General features: G+C 39.5%; 1 protein-coding gene and 1 long non-coding RNA gene across 9 annotated transcripts in view; one reads left to right on the top strand and one right to left on the bottom strand.

Annotated features, from left to right (window-relative positions):
- Positions 1-26,749, top strand: part of SLC8A3 (solute carrier family 8 member A3) — a 221,091-nt gene that overhangs the window by 81,373 nt on the left and 112,969 nt on the right. The window lies entirely within an intron of this gene.
- Positions 16,163-20,640, bottom strand: LOC140517749 (uncharacterized). Its single transcript, XR_011971743.1, has 3 exons — positions 20,503-20,640; positions 20,283-20,329; positions 16,163-17,569 (listed from the first exon to the last, which is right to left on the bottom strand). It is a non-coding gene; the product is annotated as an uncharacterized lncRNA (long non-coding RNA).

Here is a 26,749-nt window from a genome sequence, read left to right as displayed (position 1 = left end):
GACAGCTAGGTGGTGCAGTTTATGATGTTTTGGCCCTAAAATTCACTTCCCCTTAGCTATAGCCTTTGAGAATTTTTATTCATGGTATCAGAAACCCTTGGTTTCCATCCATGGCTTGTTCAAATACCAAGGCAGCAATAGCTAATAATTGGCAAAGGGAGATAGGAGGGAGAGGAATATGGATTCAGTGAAGGTGCCTCCTGGTATATGAGTGATTTTTTTTTTTTGTTCCTTACCTTTTCATTGTACCAAGAAAATATAAAACCCTGATTCTTCTCCATCTGCTTGGAAGTATCAGTCTGTGGTTCCCAAGGTCCCTGTTTAGGGGCATCCTTCCTGATGAGCAAAGACTAGCAGTAAACTGGAATTATACATCTCGTGCTACAGGGTAGTATCATTGGCTGGGGGAGTTTCTCCTTCCTTTATTTAAAAATAAAATAACAGGCCTCACCCTATATTTAGAAAGATACTGAGATGCCAGTGAAATCACCGAGCCTAGCAGTGGCCCAATGACTTCCATTTGCGGTGACATTGATTTTTAATAAAGGAGGCATTTGAAATTCAGAGTGACTTTGATGAAAGAGCTTCTTCTAAAACTGAGATATACATTAGTTAGCCCCTCCTCCACCCCCTTACTGTATCTCTCCATGCTTCTTGGGTTGAATGTCAAAGCTGGAACGACAGAAAACAATGACAACAACTGATATTTCTTTAGCATTTTAAAGTTTGCAAACTTTTGAGGGCAGTGGGAAGAGGGGTAGGGTAGGTCTTGTGGTTTCTTCCATGGAGGGAACTCCTGGTATGCAAATTCTATCCATGGATGCCCTCAATTTGTGGCAGGGGTTTTTTACCGTCTTGTGTGTCATGACCCACCCCCTTTGGCAGTCTGATGAAGTCCATGGACCCTTTCTCAGAATGATGTTTTTTTAATGTATAAAATAAAATACATAGGATTAAAAAGGAAACCAGTTATATTGAAATGCAGTTATCTAAATAGGAAAAAAACCACATTTATGTACCCCAGGTTAAAAACCCTGGTTCTTAATTTAACAGGTATTGACAGTCTTAAGAGAGTTCCCTGAAGTACTAAGAAGTTAAGTGACTTGCCCATGGTCACAGAGACTTGAAAATAGGTCTTCCTGACTCTAAGTTTATACTATATCTTGCTGTTCTACAAAGTACTTTTCATATGACTGACTTTGATGGAAGCAGTTAAACATAGCTTTCCAAGTACCACATTAATTCTTCCGATAGTAAAGATTATGCTTTTAATCTTAAAATAAAACATCACATATTTATTGAGTAGATACTATATGCAAAGAGCTATGAGAGGCACCCTGTGAGTGGGGAGTAGGAAAGCAGCAGGTGAGAGAAACCAAGAAGAATAAGGCATAATCTCTACCCTTAAAGAGCTTATGACCTGCTTAGAAACACACAAGGCATGAACATATAAGCAGAATAAAAAAAAGATTTAAATGATGTTTGGCAACAGTCAAATTGATGTTACAAAGCAGTGCATTGTTAATTGCTGGGTGAATGGTATACATCATAATTCTTCTATCAGTTCAGAGGACTGAGAGGTCAATATGAGATGGGATCATCAGGGAAGCCTTATAGAAGTGAGATTTCAGCCTCAGTTTGAAGGATAGAGGTGGTGCAGTGGAGAGAGTGATGGGGCCAGAGTCAGAAAGATGGGTTCAAATCCAGCCTCAGACACTTACTGGCTGTGTGACCCTGGGCAAATCACTTAACTCTGTTTACCTCAGTTTCCTCATCTGTAAAATGAGCTGGAGAAGGAAATGGCAAACCACTCGATGTGTGACCCTGGGTTGGTCACTTAACCCTATTTACCTTGGTTTCCTCATCTGTAAATGATCTGGAGAAGGAAATGGCAAGCCACTCTAGCTTGCCATGAAAGCCCCAAATGAGGTCACGAAGAGTTGTATGTGATTAAACAATGATAGAAGGATGGACCATTTCCTTTTTTTTTTGTAACTTTCTATAAGAGCTTTGGGGTTTGATTTCATTGTCCCAAATGGAACTGAAGAGGAGGCAAGACTAGGGCACAGAATGGGGAAGAATTTTTCCACAATTGGTCTCTATCTTCAAATATTTGAAGGTCTGTTGTGTGGAAGCAGGGTTAGATTTATTCTGCTTGGTCACAGAGGGATAATGCCTAACCTGTGACTTCGAGGTCACATGTGGCCGTCTACGTCCTCAAGCGTAACCCACAGAACTTAGCTCTGTGAAGTTTGGATTCAGTCAAAAGAATGCACTTGAGGACCTAGAGGGCCACATGTGGCCTCGAGGCTGAAGGTTCCCTACCCCTGGTAGGACAATAAAGAGAGGCAGATTTTCATCTTACTATTAAGAACTTCTTAACAATTAGAGTTGCCCCAAAGTAGAATAGAATGGAAATTCAAAAGGTAGTGAGTTCCCTGTCCCAGGAGGTATTCTGGAATCTAGATTATTCCTTGGCAAGGAGGGATATTGTAGAAATGATTTATGAATCAGATAGAGACTGAACTAAATGACCTCAGAGGTCTCTTCTAATATTGATTGTAGGATTTAGCCTGTTATGTAATTTAATTATTTTATAATTTCATTATTTAATTAGCCTAATATTAGCATTATGTAAATTAGAATTTTCTTAAGAACTATCATGCGTATTATATACATACATGCATGTATGTGTGTATGTGTAAATATGTATGTAACATAATGGCACTGCCCTATTTTTTTAGTTTTCCATGGAAGTGAAAGCATCACAAATTTTGGTTCCCTGAGAAAAAGGGGGTGAGCAGAAGGGGAGCTGAGTGGGTTAAGCCACAATTGTCTGACCAGTGAACTAAAAGAACTAGCGAGAAAGGGTGAGAAAAGCCAACTTAGCTCTGGGTACAGAAGCTGAGGGCTATCCAACATGACCCCTACAGCTTATCATACTAAGAGGTTTTTTTCTGTGTCTGTATTGATGTAGGTGACAGGTGTTTCCCAGAGTGTGCTCACTGACTCAGACTCTCTCAGGTCATTGGCAGTTTATATCATTTCTCCTATGGGGCTGATTGGTTTATGGTTTTATTGGGCTGATTTCTGGGGTGTCAAGAACATGAGTTCACTTCATCTGAGAGTTGGTGGGTTGAAACAGCCAGGGCTTTCTGGAGATGAGGAATCTAAAAAGTCTGTGAGCAGAGCTAAGAAATGAAAAATTGCCTACAGAAGGACTCTCAAAGGAAAGTAGGTAAGAAGTGCATGGAGTAGAAATGCCTTCTTGGCTAGACACCTATGAATAACTGGGAGTAGTACATCGTCTAGCCAATACTGCAACATTCTTTTTTTAATTTTAGTTTTTTAAATTTATGGAATAAAATAAGCATTTCCATTACACAGTACAATAAAAAAGATGATTGCACATGAAACTGTAAATCTCCTATGCATAACTTACTATTCTTTTCAAATATACAACAAAATTATTGTGTAAATTTTTCTTTTTTTCCTTCTTCCCCCGATGACTATTAATAGATCCAAACAGGTATGTGTGTCTATGTAAAATTAATCTATACATACTTCTATTTACCAGTTCTCTCTCTGAATACAGATAGCATCTTCTGCAATATTCTGAATAATAAAAATAATACCTTATATGCATCTAAGGCCATTCTGTGTTCAGGGTTCTGAGTGGTTCTGTGGTGGTATGGGGATCCTTGGGGGTCACTAAGACCCGTTCAGGGGGTCCGTGAGAACAAAACTATTTTTATAATAATGCTAAGATGTTTTTAATTTCTAAAATGGTAAATATTGATAGCTATAGCCTAAGACCTATGACCTATAACCCATAAGACTTTGTATCTTTCAGTAATTTAGGGGTCCTGAGACCAAAAAGTTTGAGAACCACTGCATTATTTTATTCAATTATCATGATGACTTTCTTAGGTATCAGTGAAAATATTGACATTTGATCTTCTTTTATATTTGAGGAAGCTGAGCTTCCATAAAGCTTTGAAATTTGTCATCTGTATGTTTTGGAACTCACCTACAAAATAAAGGGTCTGGATTTTCCTCTCCGGCTCTAACATCTTATGATTTATCTGAAGTTGCATAGCTCATAATTGGTGACTCCACAATTTGAACCTGTCACCTGACTGAGTATAATAGCTACTCTTTCTACCACATGGTACCATCTCTTTGTCAGTAAATCTTTGGTTGAAAAATGATTATGAACTCTGGAATATAGGTTTCTAGGTGGTCTAGGGCTGGGGATCTTAACCTGGGTCTGTGAACTTTATTTTGAGTATATATTTTGATAATTGTATTTCAATATATTTGGTTTTCTTTATTATCCTATGTATTTTATTGTATGCATTTAAAAACTCTTCTGAGAAGGGGTCCATAGGCTTCATCAGACTGCTCAAGGAATAACAGAACACAAAAAAGTTAAGACCCTTGTTCCAAAGAAAGGTTACAAGTGAATTCTATATCTTTTTTAAAAAATAAAGTGAGAGGATTCTTTTTTTTTAATTATTATTAATCTCTGAAGTCCTTTAAGTTCTAGGGTTCTATTGTTCTAGACTTACAGTCACTCTGGGTCAGTTAAGGAGATCACAGTCTTGTCTTTTAGAACTCAATGGATATGTTCTGTCTAGGGATAAATTCTAGCAAGTGAAGGATTTGTTCAAGTAAAGGGAAGCCTGCCCTTTAGCTACCAAATGAAAAGGTTCTCCTTTAACCCAACACCCAGAAAATAAACCTAGGCTTGTGTTTCTCAAAAGGAGGCTAAATGTCATTCACGGAATTTATCTGAAAATGACAAGGACAAAAATGTCTCCTGAGCTTTCAGCTGGCGAAATTGAGAAGCCAGTGTTTTCTTTCCAGAGGAGTCAATGTGCCGGTGGTTTAAAGGGCAGCTCTGTCCATCAGTCCTGGTCAGGGTCTGTCATGCCAATCTTTCTTCTCTGGGATTGATACCAGCAAAAAAACCCAACCCAAACCAAAACCAAAACCAAAACAGCACAGGTGTGCCTTATTTTTCATAATTAATCTGTTCATGAAGAAAGGTACGTGCAATTTTGATTTTTTTCTTTTTTGGTAAATGAAATCATTTTAAATGCATGAGCGGTACTGGCTATTTATACAAAGCCTTTAGCGAATGCCTTTGGTAATTTAATATACACTCTTTAATTTCTCTCTTGTATAACCAATTTATCTCTTGTGTTTAGGGAAGGAGTTTAGATTAGATGACTTCTAAATTCCCTTCCAGCTCAAAGATGGTATAATCCTAGCATCAATCTGGAATTCCATATGTTGGGTTTACTTAAAATGAGGTTCACTGGTACTAAATTCAGCCAGAACAGGGAGCAATTCAGCCTGTCAACATTCTCAGCCATTTGTCTGGGACTGATTGGAGGCCTATCTGATTATTGGCAGGAGAAAGACTGCAGAAATGGCAGCTGCTTCCACGCCAGGTCTGCTTCCCTGTGTCATCTCTGACTCGGACCCTATCAGGTTACTGACAATTATATTTACTGCTCTTGATTGTGTGGGGCTGATTTGGCCATGACGTTACTAGGGTAGACTGGGCTTAGCTTGGTCTTAAGGATGCTTTTCATTGGATTTGGAGAAAAGGCTCACAGCCTCTTCAACTTGGACTTCCAAATTGTCCACTGGTACCCTCCTCAGAACATGCTAAGAAAGTCAGTCTTAGAAGTTGAAACTTTTAAAAGATACTATAATGGTTTGCCATTTCCTTCTCCATATGTGGAAACTGAGGTAAACAGAGTTGAGTAACTTGCCCAGAGTCACACAACTAGTAAGTGTTAGAAGCCAGACTTGAACTAAGGAAGAAGAGTCTTCTTGACTCCAAATCTGGTGCTCTATGCACTTTGTCACCAAACTGCCCATTTTGATGCATACAAAAATTTAAACTTTATAGAGTCATAATAGCCACTTTTTTTGGGGGGGTATATTGTTAATGTATTTTTGCATAATGGGAAGATGTTTCCCATCCATTAATAGGCCCATGTGACCTGCTTGAGTCACATGAGTCTGTGGTGGGAAGAGCTTGCTGAATGGGTAGAGTAGGAAGGGTGGAGCAGAGCTAAGAAAAAGTGGGACACAGCAGTTAGAGCTGAGGGAAAAAGAGGAAGCAGGCAGTGAGCTGTGAGTGCTTGTTTATGGGAAGGCCCTAGCAGGGGGAAGGATTGGGAATGGCAGTGGCCCCTGCATTGTTACTGTGTACAGATTTCTTTATTGCTATGATAGATTTGGCTTTCGGCTGCTTAAAAAAGTGTTTTGGTTCTGTCTTCCACATGGAGAATCTGTTATATTTTGCAATTCAGAATTACTCCAGCATAGCTGTGAATATGGCATTGGCACTACAGGGGGGGTGTTTCTTAATTGTTTCTAAATCACAAACCTAGAAGCCCTCTACAAATACAAATTTTAAAAAGGGAATAAATGACCAAGTAAGGGATAAGGACTAAACCTATTATTTCATTGGCATAGGGAATTCTCATATTCAGAAAGTCCCACTACCAATGTAGGTCTGTAGCTTCTCTGCAATTGTTTCTATCAATACTATCTTCTTTAGCATTTACCATCTGAGAGAATTTCCTAAAGCATAGAGAGGTTGTGACTTGCCCAGGGTCTCACAGGCAGTATATATTAGAGACAGGAATAAAAGCCAGGTCTTTCTGACTCCAAGGCTAGTTTTTTCAATCTACCACTCCACACCATCTACAAATTAATGGAAAAATATAATTTTATCCACATATTTATTTGTTCTGTGTTTCCTTTCAAGTCTGTCTCTCTGTGTTTAAAGATTTGTTGCCTTTGGTGTTTAAAAAATGTTCAGTTGTTTTTACTGTGAATATTATCCTTATTCTTACTCTGAATAATTTTATATAGGTCATTAAATATTTCTTTGAATTCTTAAAACAAACAAAGAAGTTGAGGCTTTTAGACCTGGCAGGAATCTTAGAAATCATCTAACTCGACTCTTTCATTTTATAGATGAGGGCATGGAGGCAGAGATAATATAGTTATGGAAAAACCAGGAGGAATGGACTAGATGTCTTTATTCCTAGTCTAATACTCTTTTTAGATATCAGATAGAAGGTTGGACCTGAAGTCACAGGAAGACTGTGTCTCATATATTTATTGGCTGTGTGACTCCATGGAGTCATCTCTCTTACCCTTAGTTTTCTCATCTATAAAATGGGGATAATGATGGCACCTGCCACAGAGAGTTATTTTAAGGACTGAATGAGATCACAGGTAAAGTGCTTTACAAACCATGAAGTGCTGTATAAATGCTAGCTGTTAGTATTATTATCATTACCAATATTATCATAGTAAGGAGAAGGAGTCAAGACAGTTTACAAAATATCCTCTCAGCAATATCCAGTTTTTGAATATTAAAGTTCTGGTGAGGTCCATGGGCCACTGAGAGTTCAGAATGGACTTTTTAAGCAACTGTAGGACTACTTACTTGGAGGATGAATGCTGATGATATAAAATGTTGAGACTAGACAGGGGTAAGCCAGGCAAAATGCAGGAGAGAGAAGAAAGGGAAGGGGGGGCAGCCAATAAGAGACACTTTAAAATATGCCTTTTTGTAATTGCACAGATTTTTAATGGCAGAAAATTCTCCATGCGGTGGCATGTATATATTTATTTTGTGATAAGTCAAGCCAGATCTGTTATAGCAAAGACTCAAAACAGCCCTAGGGACCATAAAGCATGGGGCATCATTTCCAGTCTTTGCCTCAGGCGCACAAATGCCTTCTCTTGGCTTCACTTGATACTTTTTCTTCTGATGTTAACTGATTTATTATATTTAATAGAAACCTCCACTGAAGTCCTACCCAATGCCTCATTGTGGCAGAGAGGTGACCCTGTACTCTTACTCACACAGCATAAGCCCTGGCAGGTCCTTCCAAGCCTGAAAAGGCTTCAAGTTTAGGCCTGGTAACTGACTTTGTGCTTTTTTTTTGTCTGAGGACCAGCCTAGCTTAGACATGTAGAGGCTGGTCACTAGGTGGTTGATCACTGGCATGAATTTTTTAGCTCTCAAAACTCATAACAGTTGTCTAACAAGGTATGAGGTTGTTGTGATCTCTGTTGCTGGAGGGAGTATTTACATGGATAGAGCCACAGATCCATGAAGTGTTTGAGAAAAATTAGACATCAGTCAATCAATCAACATTAATTAAGTGTCTACGATGTACCTGGCACCATTCTCCTGTTCGTAGGCTTCAAAGTTGGGGGAAAGGAGTGGGGAATGGCAGAAATCCTAAAATCATAGATCCAGAGTTAGGGGGAACTTAAGGGTCAAATTCAACCCATTGAAGTGTTTCACTGATGAGGCACAGATGAAGTGAAATGATTTGACCAAGGTCACATAGCTAATGGGTAGAATTTGAACGAGGGTCTTCTAACTCAAATTCCAGTATGCTTTTTACTCTAACACAGTAGTGTCTCAGCCAACGTAGTATCATTCTTCCTACTAATTCTGGGGAGGAGTTTTCCTTTTACAAGGATTATTAACCTTTGCTTGTGTTATGGACTCTTTTGGCCATCTGGTAAAGCCTATGAGACCACTTTTCAGAATAATGCCCTTAAATGCATAAAGTAAAACACTGGATTACAAAGGAGGTAAATCTATTGAAATGAAGTTATTAAAATATTATAGTTCATGGGCCCTAGTTTTTAACTTTTTCAAGAAGCAGTAGTGGAATTGGTACCCATTCCCTCCACCTCCTGATCACCACGAGAGCTTTTGACTAACTATAAGGGGTCCAAAGGAGCAGCCAGGTGGTGCAGTGGATAGAGCTCCAGACCTGAAGTCAGAAAGATTGTCTTGAATTCAAGTCTGGCCTCAGACACTTACTAGTTGTGCGACCCTGAACCAAGTTACTTGAACCTGTTTGCCTCAGTCTCCTCATCTGTAAAATGAACCAAAGAAGGAAATGGAAACCATTCCAGTATCTCTGCCAAGAAAAACCTAAAAGGGATCATGATGAATCAGACATGACTGAAAAGACTGAACAATAACAACAAAAGGGGCCCATAGGCTGAAAAACCTTAGAAAGCACTGCTTTGGCACAACATGAATTCCAGACACTGTTTCCAGACTGCTCTCACATTACTTGAGATGGGATAAGTCCCTAAGTCCCCAAGGTCCTTGGTTTTCTCATCTACTGAAGACCTATGTTTCATTCAGCCGTATTCACATAGCAAGATTTATCATACTTTGTTTGTGCACAGTTTCTGTTAAGCATTGTGGATGACTAAACAAGCATAAGACATGTTTCCTTTCCCCAAGGAGGTAACAGTATAGTAGGAAGTCAAAGTCTAAGACTAGCTAATGCTCCAAATGACAGCTATGACACAGGGCAGCAAACCCCATCTAAGTGGCACAGTGGATAGAGCTTGGGTCTGGAGTCAGGAATACTGAGTTCAAATCTGGCTACAGACCCTTACTGGCTGTGTGACCTTGGGCAGAGTCACTTTACTCTGTTTGCCTCAGTTTCCTCATCTGTAAAATGAGCCAGAGAAGGAAATGGAAAACCACTCCAGTATCTTTACCAAGAAAAAAAAAACAATAAGGGCAGGAAGAGTCAGACACAAGTGATATAATTGAACTATAACAACAGCAAGTTTCAGGAGCTACCTTAATGTCCTTAAGCTCTCAGAAGACATAGAGGTCATTTCTTCCTTGTGTAGGATGCAGAACTTAAGCTGAACCTTGAAGAATGGGTGAAGATTATGTCACTGAACATTTATTAAACTCGCACTATGAACCACACACTGTGGAAAGTGCCGGGGATGCAAAGAAAGACTCTGCTCTCAAGGAACTCACAATCCGAGAGGGGAGAGAACATGAAAACAATGATGAACAAGCAAGATATAGACCGGATAAGTTGGAAACAATCAACAGAGGCAAGGCACTGGGAGGTGGGGGGAGGCAATTGAGGTTAAGCAACTTTCCCAGGGTCACACAGCTAGGAAGTGTCTGAGGTCGGATTTGAACTCAGGTCCTCCTGACTCCAGGGCAATTACTCTATCAACTGTGCACTAGTATTAAAGGGGGTCAGGAAAGGACTCTCATAGAAGATAGAATTTTAAAAGAGACTTGAAGGAAGCCAGGAGGTGAAGAGGAAGAGGAAGAGTATTACAGGTAAGAGGGGCAGCCAATGAAAAGGTCCCCAAGTCTGCAGATGGAGTGTCTTAGGACAAATGACAAGGAAGCCAGTGTAGTGTCACTTGGATTATACAATAAGTTCATGGGGTGGTTGTTATTATTTGTCCTTCATTCTCGAAGAGGATCATAGAGGTGATGCCATGACATGCAAGTCAATTATATTTAAGTGAGGCAGGGCTGTGCAAGGTCACCAGCCTCACTTTCTCCTCTGGAGTCATCCGGGTCCAGTGGCCAGATATAGATCAGGACCAACTGGAGATGGTTCAGGATGCAGTGGAGGACTTTGGCCTTTTAAAGCTTAGGTCCTTCAGAACTCTCACTCTGACTGAGGCAACACCCCATTCAGTGATTAGGGCTGTTTAAGAAGTGAGCTAGGGATGGCCCCTTTAATCCAAAAAAAAAAAAAAAAGTCAAATTGGGAGAGGAAGAACCTCAAAGTTTCTGGCCAAAAATGAGAAACAATTGCTATTTACATTCACTCCCTACTGTGTTCCAGGCATTACTAAGCACTGAGTATACAAAGAAAGCTAAAAACAGTTCTGCTCTCAAGCAGCTCATGGGGGAGAAGACATACAGACCACTATGCGCGAAGTGCTATACAAATGTAAGCTATTATTAATATTAGAGAGGTCCTGACTCTGAGGCCAGTTCTGTATTCACTATCCCACGCTACCTTTGATAACAATAACATAAATATGTGCTTATGTATTTACACAATTTACATACACTTACGTATATTATATGTAGCAATATCAATAGATAGATGTACATGTATATGAATATAGATATGTATGTATGTAGAGATAGATAAGCTTGTGTGAATATATATACATACATATATTTATAGAGGTATAGATAGATGTATGTGTGTGAATATACATATACACGTGTGTATCTATCGGTGTATGCATGTATGTGAATAAACATATATACATATGTGTGTGAATGTACGCACATATATGTATGTATATTGTAAGTGTGTGAAAATACATACACACATGTATATAGATATGGATGTATGAATATATGTAAACAAACATATGCATATATGTGTATATTATATATAATGTAATATATTACAAATAAACATATACGCATATAGTGTATAGATATAGATGTATGTGTGTGAGTATACATGGACAACATACATGTATATATCTATGTATGTGTGAATATACGTGCCACATATGTGTACATCTGCATATGTATACATTCACATACATGTATATATGCATGTATACATTTGTGTATGTATGTATATGCATATGCATATACATACACATATACATCTTACAAAAATTAGGCCAATGAATCAGAGGTCCCTGTCACAAGCAATACCACAGGCCAGCTCCGAGCTCAATAAAACACTCTACAGAATATTAAACAAATGATCATCCAGTCTTTGGTTGAAGACATTTAGGGAGGGGAACCCTCGCTACCCACTAAGGGGCTCCTTTGATTTCAATAGCTCTAATTGTTAGGAAGATTCCCCACTTTTATCAAGCCTAAATTGACCTCTCTGCAACTTGTCATCTATTCCAAGTTCTTGGCCATAGGACTGAACGGGACAAATCTAATCCCTGTTCAAATATTTGAAGGTGGTTTTCATGTCCCTTGATGTCTTCTCCAGGATAAATTAGCATTCACGGTTCCTTCAACCAGTCCTTGTATGGTATGATTTAGAGGCCTTTCGCCAACTTGGTCACCCTCTCCTGAACACTTGCCAGCTTGTTGAATGTTCTCCCTAAACTGTGGTTCTCACTGTATTCCAGGCGGGGCTTAACCAAGACGGAGAAGAGCAAGTCCATACCTCCCCAGTCCTAGATGCTGGCCTCTCTCAATGAGGCCTATGACTGCATTGGCTTTAAAAAAAATTTTGCTTGCCATATTCTACTGTTGATTGAGGTTGAGGTTGAGGTCCACTAACCACCCACTATCTTTTCAGAGAAACTTCTAGATTATAATTGGTAGCATAATTTTTTGCACATGTATCCCCTATGAGATTATACACTCTTTGAGGATGGAGATGACAGTATTAGTTTTTGTATCCTGGGTACCTAGCACTTCTTTACAATGAATCGCGCATTATGAGTGTGAAATTTGGCTGCAAAGTGGAATTGAAACTAATAAATTGTACGGGGCCTTGGATGCCAGCCATAGGAATTTATATTTTGTTTTGTAGGCAGTGGGGGCTGGACGTTGAAGGGTTTTTGACATGAAGGTGATTGGATTAGGCTCTGTCCATTAGGCAGAGCACAACTGTGCCAGAGCGAGGAATCAGATGAGGAGGGGAGAAGACAGACAGGACGATTACTTGGGAGGCATTTCATTTTGGTTCAGAACAGGCTTTGAAGTGTTCTGAACTGTGCTCTGGAATGACTATAGAAGAACATATAGGATGGTAAGTCTTCATTACTGTAAAATGAGTATAACAGCACCTCCCTCATAGGGGTGTTGGGAGGAGAAAAAGATAATATTTATAAATATTTGATAATATTTGTACTTAGCTCACTTAATACTTTTCTCCTTTCCCTTCCTCCCTCCCTCCCTCCCTCCCTCCCTTCCTTCCTCCCTTCCTTCCTTCCTTCCTCCCTTCCTCCCTTCCTCCCTCCCTCCCTCCCTCCCTCCCTTCCTTCCTTCCTTCCTTCCTTCCTTCCTTCCTTCCTTCCTTCCTTCCTTCCTTCCTTCCTTCCTTCCTTCCTTCCTTCCTTCCTTCCTTCCTTCCTTCCTAACTCTTCTCTTCTCAAAGAAGGGCATCTATCAGCATGGAGCAGTGGAAGCACACATTGGGTTGGGAGTCCAAGAACCTGAATTTGCATTCCTCTCTGCCATTTACTGTCTGTATGTCCTCTGGCAAGTTTCTCTGCCTCTCAAAACCTTAGTTCTTCATCGAGGTTGACTAGATAACTTGAGGTTCTTTTCAGCTGTAACTCAGTGATCCTGTGGTATAAGCTCTGTTCTACTGTTGGAATATGGAATGTGTTGGGAAGGTAAAGACAGGGAGGAATGAAGAGAGAAGAATCATAGGCAAATCATCCCTGATACAGAACAATACCCATGTTTTATAATCATATAATTAGTTATATGTACATATTATATGCTATCTACACTAGAACTGTATACAGTAGACCAAGTACCTAGATCACATGTAGATGCATGATATAACCTTAATATCAGAGAAACATCTAGCAGACACTCACAATGGGTGTCCTGTGGGTTTTTTGGTATCCTAGATGCCTAATACATAATAACACATTAATAAATATTTGGTTAATTAATAATGATGATAATAGCTGGCATATTTATAGTGCTTTACAGTTTGCCAAACACTTTACAAATATTATCTCATTTTATTTTCATGACAACTCTGAGAGGTAGATACTACTATTGTCCCCATTTTGCAGATGAGTAAACCAAGGCAGGGAGTGATTAATAGACTTGCCAAGGGTCACACAGCTAGGAGACACATAAGACCAGAGTTGAGCTCAGGTTTTCCTGACTCCAGGTCCAGTCCTCTATTCACATTTCTCATGATCTGGAAATTATCCCAGGTCAACGCAGTCACTGGAGGATACCCCTGGCGCTTTATACCCCCAGCCTCCATATACCTTGGGTGAATTTTTCTATAAATGGTAGGTGAGTGAGTAGTACCAGGAGTGAATGCTGTAGCTTCAAGCAGAAGGAGAAATCACTGTGGATTGGAGTGTTTAGGGGAAGGTTTTACAGAGGAGAGAAGTTCACATGCTTGGTGTTCTGATGGGAAGGGCACAGTGGTAGCAGATGCAACTAGGTTTAGCAGGTCACTTTCTTAGTTGTGGCTGCCTTAAAAAAAAAAACAAATGCTGCTTCCTTTCTGCCCTGAGGGCCTCTAGCTCACTCAGCCAAATAGGCCATGGAGAAATGATGCCAACCCCTTCCCTCCAGAAGTCAGATGCCTGCTGCTCTCTGGCAGCACAGGCAAGGTCGCCCCTTGCTCTGTGCCCTGTCCTTGCCAGAAAACATGATATTGGGGGAACAGCTGACATCTTCTTCCCTTTGCTGGAGAGTGACAAGAGAGGCATATGGAAAGGATGGTGTAGTATGATGGATGGAGGCAGAGTTAGGGTAAATAACAGGTTCTTGGAGGGGAGAAGAGGAGAGGGAGACGTGATGAGTACCCAGGCCTGAATTGGGCAGCAGGATTCATAGTATAAATTTGGCTTGGGAAATGCAAATATTTGTAAGGAGTAAGGCTGAATAGAATGAAGCCTGGATAAGAGATGGTACAGAAGCAGTATCTTTGGAGGACAGTCTGTTTTACTCTTGGCTTAAATACTGATGAAGCTGTTCGGCAAAACTGGAAGAGGGGTAAAGTAGATGTATATGGGTCCTGTTTTAGAAAAACTAAAATACACACAGCTGTATCAGTGGCTTCAGGGTATGGACATTAGGAAAGGTTTCAAAGCTGATAAGTTAGAATAAAAGGGAAAGCACCACAGGGGAGCTGACCAAAAGCTGGATAACCTCAAAAGACAGAGGTTGATTTGACTATATTTTGCTAAGTGGGGGGCCAGGAGAGAGCCATCAGCCTGCTGAGGTCTGGGTAGCTTTGGAGAGCTCAGTTTCAATCTAAAAGTGAGGGTCAGGCCTGGGATCCATCAGGAAAGACCTTTATTTCCTTGATGATCAAGAAAGTTAGGAAACAAATGCCTTTTATTTTCCTTTCCTTTCCTTTCCTTTCCTTTCCTTTCCTTTCCTTTCCTTTCCTTTCCTTTCCTTTCCTTTCCTTTCCTTTCCTCTTTCCTTTCCTCTTTCCTTTCCTCTTTCCTTTCCTTTCCTTCCTTTCCTTTCCACCCTGCTCTCCCCTCCTTCCCTTCCTCCCCCTCTCTCCCTTCTTCCTTCTTTCTTTCTTTCTCTCCTTCCTCACTCCTTCCCTCCCTCCCTTCTTCCCTTCCTTCCTTCCTTCCTTCCTTTCTTCCTTCCTTCCTTCCTTCCTTCCTTCCTTCCTTCCCTCCCTCCCTTCTTCCCTTCCTTCCTTCCTTCCTTCCTCCCTCCCTCCCTCCCTTCCTCCCTCCCTCCCTCCCTTCCTTCCTTCCTTCCTTCCTTCCTTCCTTCCTTCCTTCCTTCCTTCCTTCCTCCCTCCCTCCCTCCCTTCCTTCCTTCCTTCCTTCCTTCCTTCCTTCCTTCCTTCCTTCCTTCCTTCCTTCCTTCCTTCCTTCCTTGGAAAAGATTAAGTCACCCAACACCTGCAAAGAGAGGAATGACTCTCTAATGGGATGGGAGTTGGACCTGTGATTTCATTGCTTTAGGCAATTCTGGGGTAAGGAAACTTTCTCTACAAATGCTGCATTTTTTCTACCATTTCTGCAACTCTTTAATCTTAGAAAGTTGCCTAAAATATGGAGATATTAAGGGACTTGTCCCAGTACAAAGCTGGTACAGGCAGGTCCTGATTAGGGAGAATGATGAATTGTCCTGAAGTGGTAGCATTATTGGAATTCACACTGTGTTTCCATTGGACTGGAACCAATGGCCATATTTACAAAACTTCTAACTTTGAAGAATATGAATTTGAATATACATGGTCACTTTGGAGGACTTATTGTTCGCACTCATTGGGATTTGTGTGAGAGAGGTGGGCTTTGAACCCAGAACTTTATGGCTCTGAGGCTGCTTCCATCCAGAACTTTACCTTGTCTTCCTGAGTTGGCTGAATGGTGAGTCACATGTGAATCAATAGCTTAGGAAGTATACAATGAATGAGTTATGTTGTGTCAAGCTAGCTTGTTCATCCCTTCTTCCCACAATTGTGGTGAGGATTAAAATGAGATAATATTTATAAAGCACTTAGCATGGTGCTTTGCACATAGTATACACCATATAAATGCTATCTATTATTATTTTTATTTTAAAATAAATACTTGTTAATAAAACATATTCCTTCCTCCTTCCTTCCTTCCTTCCTTCCTTCCTTCCTTCCTTCCTTCCTTCCTTCCTTCCTTCCTTCCTTCCTTCCTTCCTTCTTTCCTTCCTTTTTCTCTATCAGAAATATACTACTTATATTATCTACAAAGATATTTAAGACCTTATTTTTGTCTTGAAGAAATTTATGGTCTTACTGAGAGGCAGGGATAAAATATATAGTGTGTCTTAAGAATCTCTCACACTTATTAGTAAAATATCTTGGTACTTGAATAGCCTCATAGCACATTGTTGTGCTAAAGAGACCCAAGCAGGGGAGGAATAACTCAAGGAGAAGGATGGCTAAAGTCATATGATCATAGAAAGTTTGGTACTGGGGAAGGAGCTGGGAGATATAATCTAGTGTAACCTCTTCCTTTTATAGATGAAGGAGAAGCTCAGAGATCACATGGTTAATTATTAGGTGAGTCATACTGTAGAATCCCAGAATGTTGGAGCTGGGCAGGACCTTAGATGTCATCTAGTCCAACCCCCTCATTTTACAGATGAAGAAATTGAGGGCTAGAGGAATAAGTGACTTGCCCAAGGCCACAGATGTAGTAAGAAGCAGACAACTGAAGTGATTATCTGGAGAATTATGGGAGGAACAATCCCTCATCTTGCCCCCAAATTATCCTGATCATTGCCTCAAATTGATCTGGTGAATGGGTCACAGTATTCTTTCTGCCTCCTATTTCTACATCAAAGGCTTTGATTCCAGGGGCAGGACAGACAGAAAGGGAAGATGGAAGGAGGAGCACTGTCAATTTAAACTGCTTCCTGTCGAGCTGTGTCGCTAAAGATAAACTACCCCTCCGTGACTGCTTGGCTTGACTGGGGAGGTGCTTCATCTCTGCGGAGAAGGCCCAATCCTCCAGTGATCCCACACTACTTCACGCATGGAGTGCGTGGAAGGAACACACAAAACTTCAAATCCTAACTCTAGCACTGTGATCACGGGCAAGTCAATCTCAACAAGCCACAATTTCTTCTTCACTGAATGTAGGGACAATAATCCCATTAATACCTTCAGGAAGGACTAGTACTTCTGTAATGAGGGCTTGCTGGGCCCTTTTTGGGGCTGCCCACCCACCTTTGATGCTCACCTGTCTCTCACCAAAAATTTATAGCATAGCATCCACACTGTGGTAAAACCTTCTCTGCAGATGGGCTAAACCAGGTTGAGGGTAACTGATGGGCCTCAAACCTGTTGGTGAGTTAGGAAGATGTCTACCCCACATATGTGTAGACTTCCCCCAGCAGAATGGGTAGATGAGAACCATTTGTTCCAACAGCAATGAAGGTGGCTGATGTAGGCTCTGGGGAGTACTTAGAGCTTGATCAAGCATCAAAGATGCCAAGGTCATCCATTGCATTCTGGGCCATTGCCAGTCATCTTGACTTTTGTCCCTCCACTGGATTTTGATGACTCTGGAAGAGAGAGCAAGGCTGATGACTTTGTGCAACTCTGCCTCGCTTAAATCCAATTCACGCACAAGTCAAGATATCAACCCATAATGTCAATGGTCTTCTTTAGAAACAAAGGACAAACAACAACTTCTACCACCACCTAACCTGGTTGATGTGAGGATCACATGACTTGATTGATGTAAAGTGTTGTGCAAACTTTTCAGTATCACATGTTAGGTATTGCCATGGATAGTGTGTTGGGCCTGGAGTCAGAAAGGTCTGAGATCAAATCCTGCCTCAGACACTTACATATGTGACCTTGGGCAAGTTATTTAAAATTGGTCTGCCTCAGTTTCTTCATCTGTGAAATAAGGATAATAATAACAACACCCTCCTCCTAGAGTTGGTGTGAGAATAAAATGAGATAAAATTTATAAAGCACTTTGTGAACTTTAAAGTGCTATATAAATCCTACTTGTTATCATTATTATTGGCAGCTATGTGGTACAGTGAATAGAACACTGGACCTGGAGTCAGGAAGACTTGAGTTCAAATCCAGCCTCAGACACTTACTAGCTGCATGACTCTGGGCAAGTCATTTCATTTGCCTCAGTTTCTTCTTCTATAAAATGAGCTAGAGAAGGAAATGACAAACCCATTCCAATATCTTTGCCAAGAAAACCCCAAATGGATCATGAAGAGTCAGAAATGACTGAATGACTGAACAACAAGTTATGATGATGGTTTGATGATTCTCAAGAATAACTTTACAGTAGAAATAGGCCAGAACTGGGGTAGAGAAGACCAGAATTTGAACCACTGATTAAGTTTTAAGCAAAGCTATGGGGAATCTAGCTTCGTATAGTAGCCTATGGCAAGGGTGTGGAACCTGTGACCTCAAGGCCATAGATGACCCTCTAGGTTCTCAAGTGCGACCCTTTGACTGAATCCAAACTCCACAGAACAAATCCCTTTAATAAAAGGACTCAAGGACATAGACCTCATGCTAATACCCTTTTCCTCAAAAGTCAGACTTCCCAGCACATCTTGCTCTGTATCAGTGATAAGTCTTGATAATCTTAGAGGGCAATAGGGCATTTGTCTGACCATCTGTGTGGGTGATGTGCCCTTCAGTGGTTTTACTGGTTGGAGGCAATGAGATGTAATGGTGACCTGATTACCTTGATAACCACCTCCTCACCCAGCATCAGAACTATTTTCCAATATGCTTTGTGGAGGTTATGTGACTTCTAGTCTTATCAAAACCTTGGTAATTCCCCAGGGTTAATGAGGGCCCATATGTACAAAAATATTTATAGGAATTTTTTTTCATAGTAGCACAAATCTTGAAACTAAGTGGGTGCCCACCTATTAAAGACTGATTAAGTGAACTGTTGTATATGAAAGTAATACAATATTATTGTGCCATAAGGAATGATGAAAAGGACAGTTTGAGATGAAGCTAGGAAGATGTCTGTGTACTGATATAGAAAGAAGCAAGCAGGACGAGAACAATTTATACAATGACAGCAATATTATAGAGAAAAATGGAAAGTCTTTAGAACTCTAATCAATACAATGACAAACCATGTGTCCAGAGGTCCAAAGATGAAACATGCTACCCACCACAAAATGAGACATATTTTTGGACATGACTGTGGTGGATATTTGTTTTGCTTGACCTTGCATATTGGTAGGGTTTTTTTTTTTCGCCTTTTTATTTTATTGTTTAAGAAAGGGGGTGGGAAAGAAGGAAAACAAGGGAGAGGGCAGCTGGTGGCATAGTATATAGAACAATGGGTTTAGAGACAAGAAGACCTCTGTTCAAATCTGGCCTTAGATATTTACTAACTGTGTGACCTTGGACAAATCACTTAACCTCTATTTGCCTCAGTTTCCTTAACTTTAAAATGGGAATAATAATAGCACCAGGGTTGTTGTGGTGATCAAATGCGACAATATTTGTAAAATGCTTAGCACAGCGCCTGGCACATAGGAGGCATTATATAAATGCTAGTATTAGGTGGTGCAGTGGTTAGAGCGCTGGGTCTGGAGACAGCAAAACCTGAGTTCAAATTTGCCTTCAGATACTTACTAGCTGTTTGACCTTAGGCAATTCACTTAACTCTGTTTGCCTCAGTTTCCTCAACTGTAAAATGAGCTGGAGAAGGAAATGGCAAACCAGTCCATTATCTTTGCCAAAAAAATCCCAAATGGGGTCATGAAGAGTTGGACATGGCTGAAAGCAGTGAACAATAAAAACTATTATGATTATATTTTCTAGAAAATAAATGCTTTTTAATCAGAAAAAATAATAAAATTTACTTTAAAAAGAAATTGAATGGTTCAATGAATTTTGAGCTAAATTTTTATCCTGTTTGATTTTTCACTCTCCTCCCCTTTAAGACCTCATTACTTGTAATAAACAGGTGGTAAGGGTTGTCCCATTAAAAGCAGTAGAACCAATGAAGAGGTTTTGTTGTGAAAGCAGGTGGGTAAGAAAGGTCTACTCTCTCTTATTTAGCACTAAAGTACTTCAACCAGGCCTCAGGAAATTGGAGAAAGGATAGTAAAGATGGGGAAGTAAAGATTTCTTGACTGGTGATTTCCTTAGCGTTTATTGACTGTCCAGCCTGGCAGCGAATTGGAATCTGAAGAATTGGAAGCTGTGGTGACCTGAGAGGCTAAGGATGTTGCTATTGGTTACATCTATAGAGAGAGGTGAATTACTTACCAGGTTCAGAAAGGGCCTTGAGGTCTCATTCTGTTGTGGTAGCTGATCTGTAGGCAATTGACAGAGGCTCGTGATTATCTTTCTTTATGCTTGTGTGTGAACACACACACACACACACACACACGCACACACACTATCAAATAACAGATCAGAGAACAGAAATGTTAGTTGGATAAATCTAGAAGGAAAAGATTCCCCTTCTTGCTTTCCAGTAACTCACATCAGACCAGGACGATCTGCTTTGCTCAGCAATTGATACTGACTGGATGACAGTATTGGATCTTTCTCCCAGTTCTACATCAAGGCTTCGATCCTCTTCATTTCTTAGATCATTTCTTAGAAACTGACTACCTGGAATGACAAACTAGTAGTTGGTTAATCAGGTGCAGGAGAAGGGAAACACTCCAGAGACAATGAAGGGGAATCTCTTGCAAAAAAGAACTATTTAATCTGATTCTCTTAGTGTCCTGAACACAAAACACTAAGCATAATTTTATGGTAGAAGTAATCGGTGACAGTGATGGACATTAGGGATTTGAATCATTGACTGGGTCATGAGGACAAAGAAAGCAACCAGAAAACATGATCTTTCCATTTTTTTTTTTTTGGCAAGGCACAAAATTGAATCAGTCAATTGTGGCATCTCTGTAGATGGGGGCAATCAATCATGTATTAAGTGCTTAATTGTGCCAGGTACTGTATGCTAAGTTCTGGGGATACAAAGAAATACAAAAACATGATCCTCCCCCTCCAGCTCCTATGTGACATCTTCTCTGTTGCAAGTGATCACATGTGACCACCCATCACATACTATAGGGCAGAAAGTACTAGATCTGGAACAAAAAGACCTGGTTTGATTTTCAGTTTTGTTATCTAATTCTAGCTGGTTGGTCTTGAACTGTGTGAGTCTGGACAAGTCACCCTCTTTGCCTCAGTTTCCTCATCTGTAAAATGAACTGGAGAAGGAAATGACAAACCACTCCAGTATCTTTGCCAAGAAAACTGCAAATGGGGTCACGAAAACTCAGACATGACTGAAACAAATGAACAACAAAAATTATTATTAGAAAATGAATGCTTATTAATCAGAAAAATAATAAAATTTAATTTATCTTAAGAACTGAATGATGAACCAGTGTAAAAAAATGAAGTTGTTGGATGAGATGATTTCTAAGGCTCCTTTTAGCTCTAACTAAACTGATAAGGGAGATATCACCACTTTGGCTGGAAATGTCTTTTTTTCCTTTCTGCTTTTGAAGATCTATATAGTAGTGTCCATGTTTGAATATTTTTATATTTTCCCACACTATAATAAGTGTTCCAAAAATCTTAGTACAGTTTTGAGCCTTAATCACTATTAAAGAGAGGCTGAGAATAATTGAGCATCTCCTTTTTATATATTAGAAAACTGAGTCTTAGGAAAATGAGGTGTAACATTTCTCAACTTTTTTATCTCTCCTAATGCTTGTTCTTTTGTCAGTAAGCACTTAATAAATGTCTGTTATATTGTATTGATTCCCCATCCAATGTTCTTCCAATGTACCATGCACACGATCACATGTGGGGTGTTAGATCCCCAAATATTTCACTGCATACCTCAGTACCTCTTATGTTTCATGTGCATGCTTTCCAGTTTGTAGCCTTTCTAGGATCAAGATATTGCATCTCTCCCTCCCTCTTCCCCCTTTCTTTTTACTGAAGTCTTTCGTGTTTACATCACCTTCATTTCTCAGCTATCCTTCTTTTTCCCCTACCCAATAAACCTTCTTTGGTAGCACAGATTCAAAAAGGACGATAAAAACCATTTGACCAAAACCAATGTACACATAAACCACAATTGATAGCATATATGCTATTTCCCACCCTCTCTTACCATTGAATCAATTAAAAGGGGAGTCCAGAGTTTAGTCTGTTGAATATTTATTTAATTCTTTTGTCCTTATTTTTTCCCGGCTCTTGAAGTTCCCCTTAAATTTTTATTTCCTTTGGTTCATTTTGTTCCTTGATGATCCCTTTTTGTTCTTTCTTTAGCACCTCTCAATTTCTTTTCTCTTTTTAAAGGTAGTAGCCTTTAGTAGTAGTGAACCTGAGGGATTGATTGCATTATTTAATCCTTTATTGATTAGTTGCTTTTATTTACCTTTCATATGCTTAAAGTGGCTACAAGTAAAAAAGTCTTCCCCCCTTTGGAGTGTGTGTGTGTGTGTGTGTGTGTGTGTGTGTGTGTGTGTGTGTGTGTGTGTGTGTGTGTGTGTGTGTGTGTGTGTGTTTCAAGAACACCTCAAATGCACCTCTTTTGTAGAAAGTTCAACTTTTTTTGATTGGTAGGCTCAGTTTTTCAGAATATGTTATTCTGACTTGCAAGTTGAGCTTCTTTGTTTCTTGGAGTATCCTTTTCCATTCTCTTCTTCCATTTCTTATAATGATGGAATAATCCTGCTCTAATCGTAAATGTCTTTAAACTTGTGTTTGAATTGGTTTCCTTCATTAGTTAAAAGTCTTTCTCCTAGTTGACTGCAAAAAAATTGTTAACTGTTACTGAAATTATGCAATTTAATCAGTTTCAAATATGTATTTTCCCTCCAGGCCTCTGGCAGTGATCTGTGGATTCATTCAATACTTTGCTATATATTTTCAAAAATTTACAGCATTTTCTCACATTGCTTCATATAATATTATGTTCATATTTTAAAAAAATTTTCACATTATTTTTAGAGACTTATGAATCTCTGATCATACCGTCTTTAAGGTTAGTTGCTTTGGTTAGTATAGAATTTCTGTGCTCTTTTAAAGCCTTTTGTTTTTCTTCAGTCAGATTTTCTTCCACTTTTGTATTTTTGTGTTCCTTATCTGTCACTTTTCTTTCAGAGTCTCTGTTTCTATCCAAAGAAACACTTTGGGAATGAAAACTATTCATTTTCCATCTGACAAGAGTAAAGTAAACCATCCATTTCATTTTTAATTTGGTTCAACAGACTAAGCATTATAGTGTAGTTATTAAAAACATGGAACTGTCTGGTGACCTAGATTCTAGTCTCACCTTTACTACTAACTTTCTAACTTCAGGGTCCCAATTTTTCTCCTCTGTAAAAAGGAGGCATTTTGATAAGATGACTTCTAATGTTTTTTTTAAGCTCTAATATTTTTTTACTCTGCATTGAGTAATCTAGGACAAATCACCTAACCTCTCTGGGCTTCACTTCCCTCATCATGAAAGTGAGTGGATTAGATGATCGATAAGGTCCCTTTCAGCTCTTTAATTCTATGATGCTAAGAATCTGCCTGTCCAAAATGGAAAGTTATGAAGTTTGGAAGCCTTCTCAGAAGACTAAACATCTGTTGAATAGTCATTAGTCCATGTTCCCAAATACATTTTCCTGCTCCTTCCTCACTTTCCCTGAAGAGATAGAAGAAAGAATGCTTGACAGAATTAGGAGATCCTGGGTTTGAACCCTATCTCTTATATAATTACTAACTTGGTGATACCAGTGGTGTTAAGATGGTACTTACATTGTGCTGTTTGATTGCCCTTGGTAAGTGTGGTTTTCAGCGTTGTCATTCATATTCATCTCCACTCTGGTATGGGGGAAACTCCTCCTGTCTAGTCACCCTGTTGGCTCCTCCCAGCTGGAGCAGTGGTTTTCCTTTAAAATTGGGCCACAAGGAAACAAAGGAAAGAAAAACGGCAATGGCCCCACCTCCCAAAGCCAACTAGTTAGTTAGTCATAGCCTTCCCTAGGCAAAGCTTTTTCTGAATCTTTTGACAGAATCATGTGGTACTGGTTGTTTTTGTTTTTAAGGTGATTAATTGTGTTCATTGTTTTCCTAATGTTGAACCAGCCTTGAAGCCTTCAATAAATCCAACTGCTGACTCATTGCCTAGAGAGAAAATTCCCAGTATAGGTCTTCTCTCTCTGCTCTGGGCAGTTATAAAAAAAATGAATAAATAATTCTCTTTCTATACTTTTAAGCCCCCAGCCAGAAAACAGCTCAGACAGAAATATCCCACAGTTCTAAAATATATTCCTGTCTTCCACTGGGTATTCCCTAGTCCACCCTTCTATTGCATTTGAGTAGACACACATCCATCACCAATGCAATGACAAACCACATTTATTATTTAAGAGACAAAGGAAATAGAAAGACAAATTTAAGAAAGAGAGATATGTTTTAGGTAACAGACACATGCCCTCTGAAGAGAGAAGGAAGGAAAAGGAAAAGGAACATTTCAGAAATCATAGATTTCAGCAGCACAGCATCCATCCTGATCCATACATTGATCCACTCAAACAACTTCAATCCCATAATCAAGTGCTGAGTTTTTCCTGGCTGGTGCTGCTTCTGGGATTTTTTTTTAATTTGAATGTTTTTCTGTGACTGCTAGTCTGAGCAGTCCTGGGGGATAGGGAGAGGAGGGAGAAATGGGGACTTCAGGATCTGCATGTTATTCTTGGGCCAGCATACTATCTGGCTTCTGTTATCTTCATCCCATAGTATGAGAAGGTCTAAGCTATTGGTAAAAGGCCAACTCATGTTGTTTACAGGGTCAAGTCAGCTGCCTAGTAATGATGAGAGCCCTGTAAGACCTGCAAGTTATATTACCTGCCTGGGCTCAGTGTCCTTATCTGTAAAACTGGGATAGTAATAACACCCATCTCACAGAGTTGTTGTGAGGATCAAATTATGAGTATACAAATGTTCACCTTTATTTTAATAAAAATGTTAGATTTTATTATATCCCTCCCTTTAGCCCCAATTTCCTTAGCCCAGTGGCTGTATTTCCGAAATGTCAATTGCTTTCTTGGGCATTTGAGAAACTTATAAAGAGTCAAAAGCTACCCAACTTTGGATTGTTAAATGCCCACAATCTGGCTGGATTCGGCAATTTCCCATATGTCACTTGTCTATAAGGTAAAAGAGGAACTTTGCCGCCTTCAAAATATCAGCATTTAAAGCTTTCTATCCATCTGTTCTTACTCATGAACTTTTTTCCCCTTCCTAATTCACATCAATATCAATCCTCAAGAGAAGTAATTTATTCTAGAAATTTTAACATTAAACTATTTCTAAATATCTTTGAAATGTTACTTTATATGAAAAATAATTACTTTTTATGATTTTTAGCTTTAAGCAGTAACAAAGCCAATTAAGCTTACATTTACAACCACTTTCACTTAATCAGCTACTTTTAGCATTCAGTGATCTATGAGACTCATGCATTACTTGCTCTCCTTTAGTCTCCCTTTCCTTCCATTGTCTCTGTCCATTTACACCTTTATTTGTGATTCCATTTTCTTTTTATGTGACAATAGTCAGTGTGAATACTTATCTTCTGGCTTTGCTTTCTTCAAATAATAATTTCATAAGTCTCTCTACATTTCTTCATATCCTTTATATTTGTCCTTTTTAATTGCATTATAGCGTGCTACTGCATCGATATTTATTTTATAAGAAATAAATCCATCGCGACATCCTTTCCAATATGAGGCAAACTTGCTGTACAAATTTTGGAACTTGTTGCAAAGAAAAATCTTGGAATTGGTACAAGTCAAGGAATAGAGGAAACTTCAAATGTTAGAGAGAGTAAAAAAAAAAAAATCTACAATTGTATTTTGGCCAAACTAGGATATAACTTCTGGCTCTTGGTACCTCCTTCAGTTTTACTCTTTCCCCTTACTCTGGAATCCTCCATCCCCAAATAAAACAGGGTCTCTTCCTCCCTGGCAAGTCCTTAGTCAGATTAAGATCAGACAAAGATTTTGTTTTGTTTAGAAGTAGGGGTCAGATTTGCTGAATTGCTAAGTATAATGTGCTAATTAGAAAATCATGAGCTCAGTCATGACTCTGGGCCAGCTAGCTTTAATTCTTCTAGAACCACCTGCCCACCCATCTTGCAAATACATGTGCTCAAGGAGGGGCTCTTTGTAATCTGGTGCAAATATAATGGCAAAGGCCCCAATATTCAGTGATGAACCCTTTTACTGAGGTCCAAAATATACATTCAGTACAGCTCCGTATGGCCTTCTGAGTCGTGTTCGATAATCCAAAGTAAAAATGACCTGCAAGGTTGTTCATTAGCATTTGATGAGCTCCAAATTGACATAGAGGTCAGCCTCTACGTCCTTCTCAGAGAAGCACTCCTTTCCAGATGTCCACTCATCTAAGGTTTCACTTCTCCGCTCCAGACTGACTACATTGAGGCATCTCCCCATCAGCTCATGCCAAATGTGCCATGCTAGTTATTTAACCATGTTCATGGCTTAATTCAACTCCTGGTCTACCACAATAGGTCAATGGTTATAATAGCAAGGATCCAGGCATACACAGGAGGGCCTGCTGTACAGGTTCTTAGATCTGCTTTTCTAGAAGGAAAACAACTTTTGAGGGGTCAATAATAACTTTAATCAAGCACATGTATCATTCACTTAGTTCGGGTGAAAAAGTCAGTACCCTGAACTTCAGAGAAA

This window comes from Notamacropus eugenii, chromosome 1, assembly GCF_028372415.1.
Source record: "Notamacropus eugenii isolate mMacEug1 chromosome 1, mMacEug1.pri_v2, whole genome shotgun sequence".
NCBI lineage: Eukaryota > Metazoa > Chordata > Mammalia > Diprotodontia > Macropodidae > Notamacropus > Notamacropus eugenii.
Note: the sequence above shows the minus strand (reverse complement) of the source record. Positions and strands in the feature narration are given on the sequence as shown.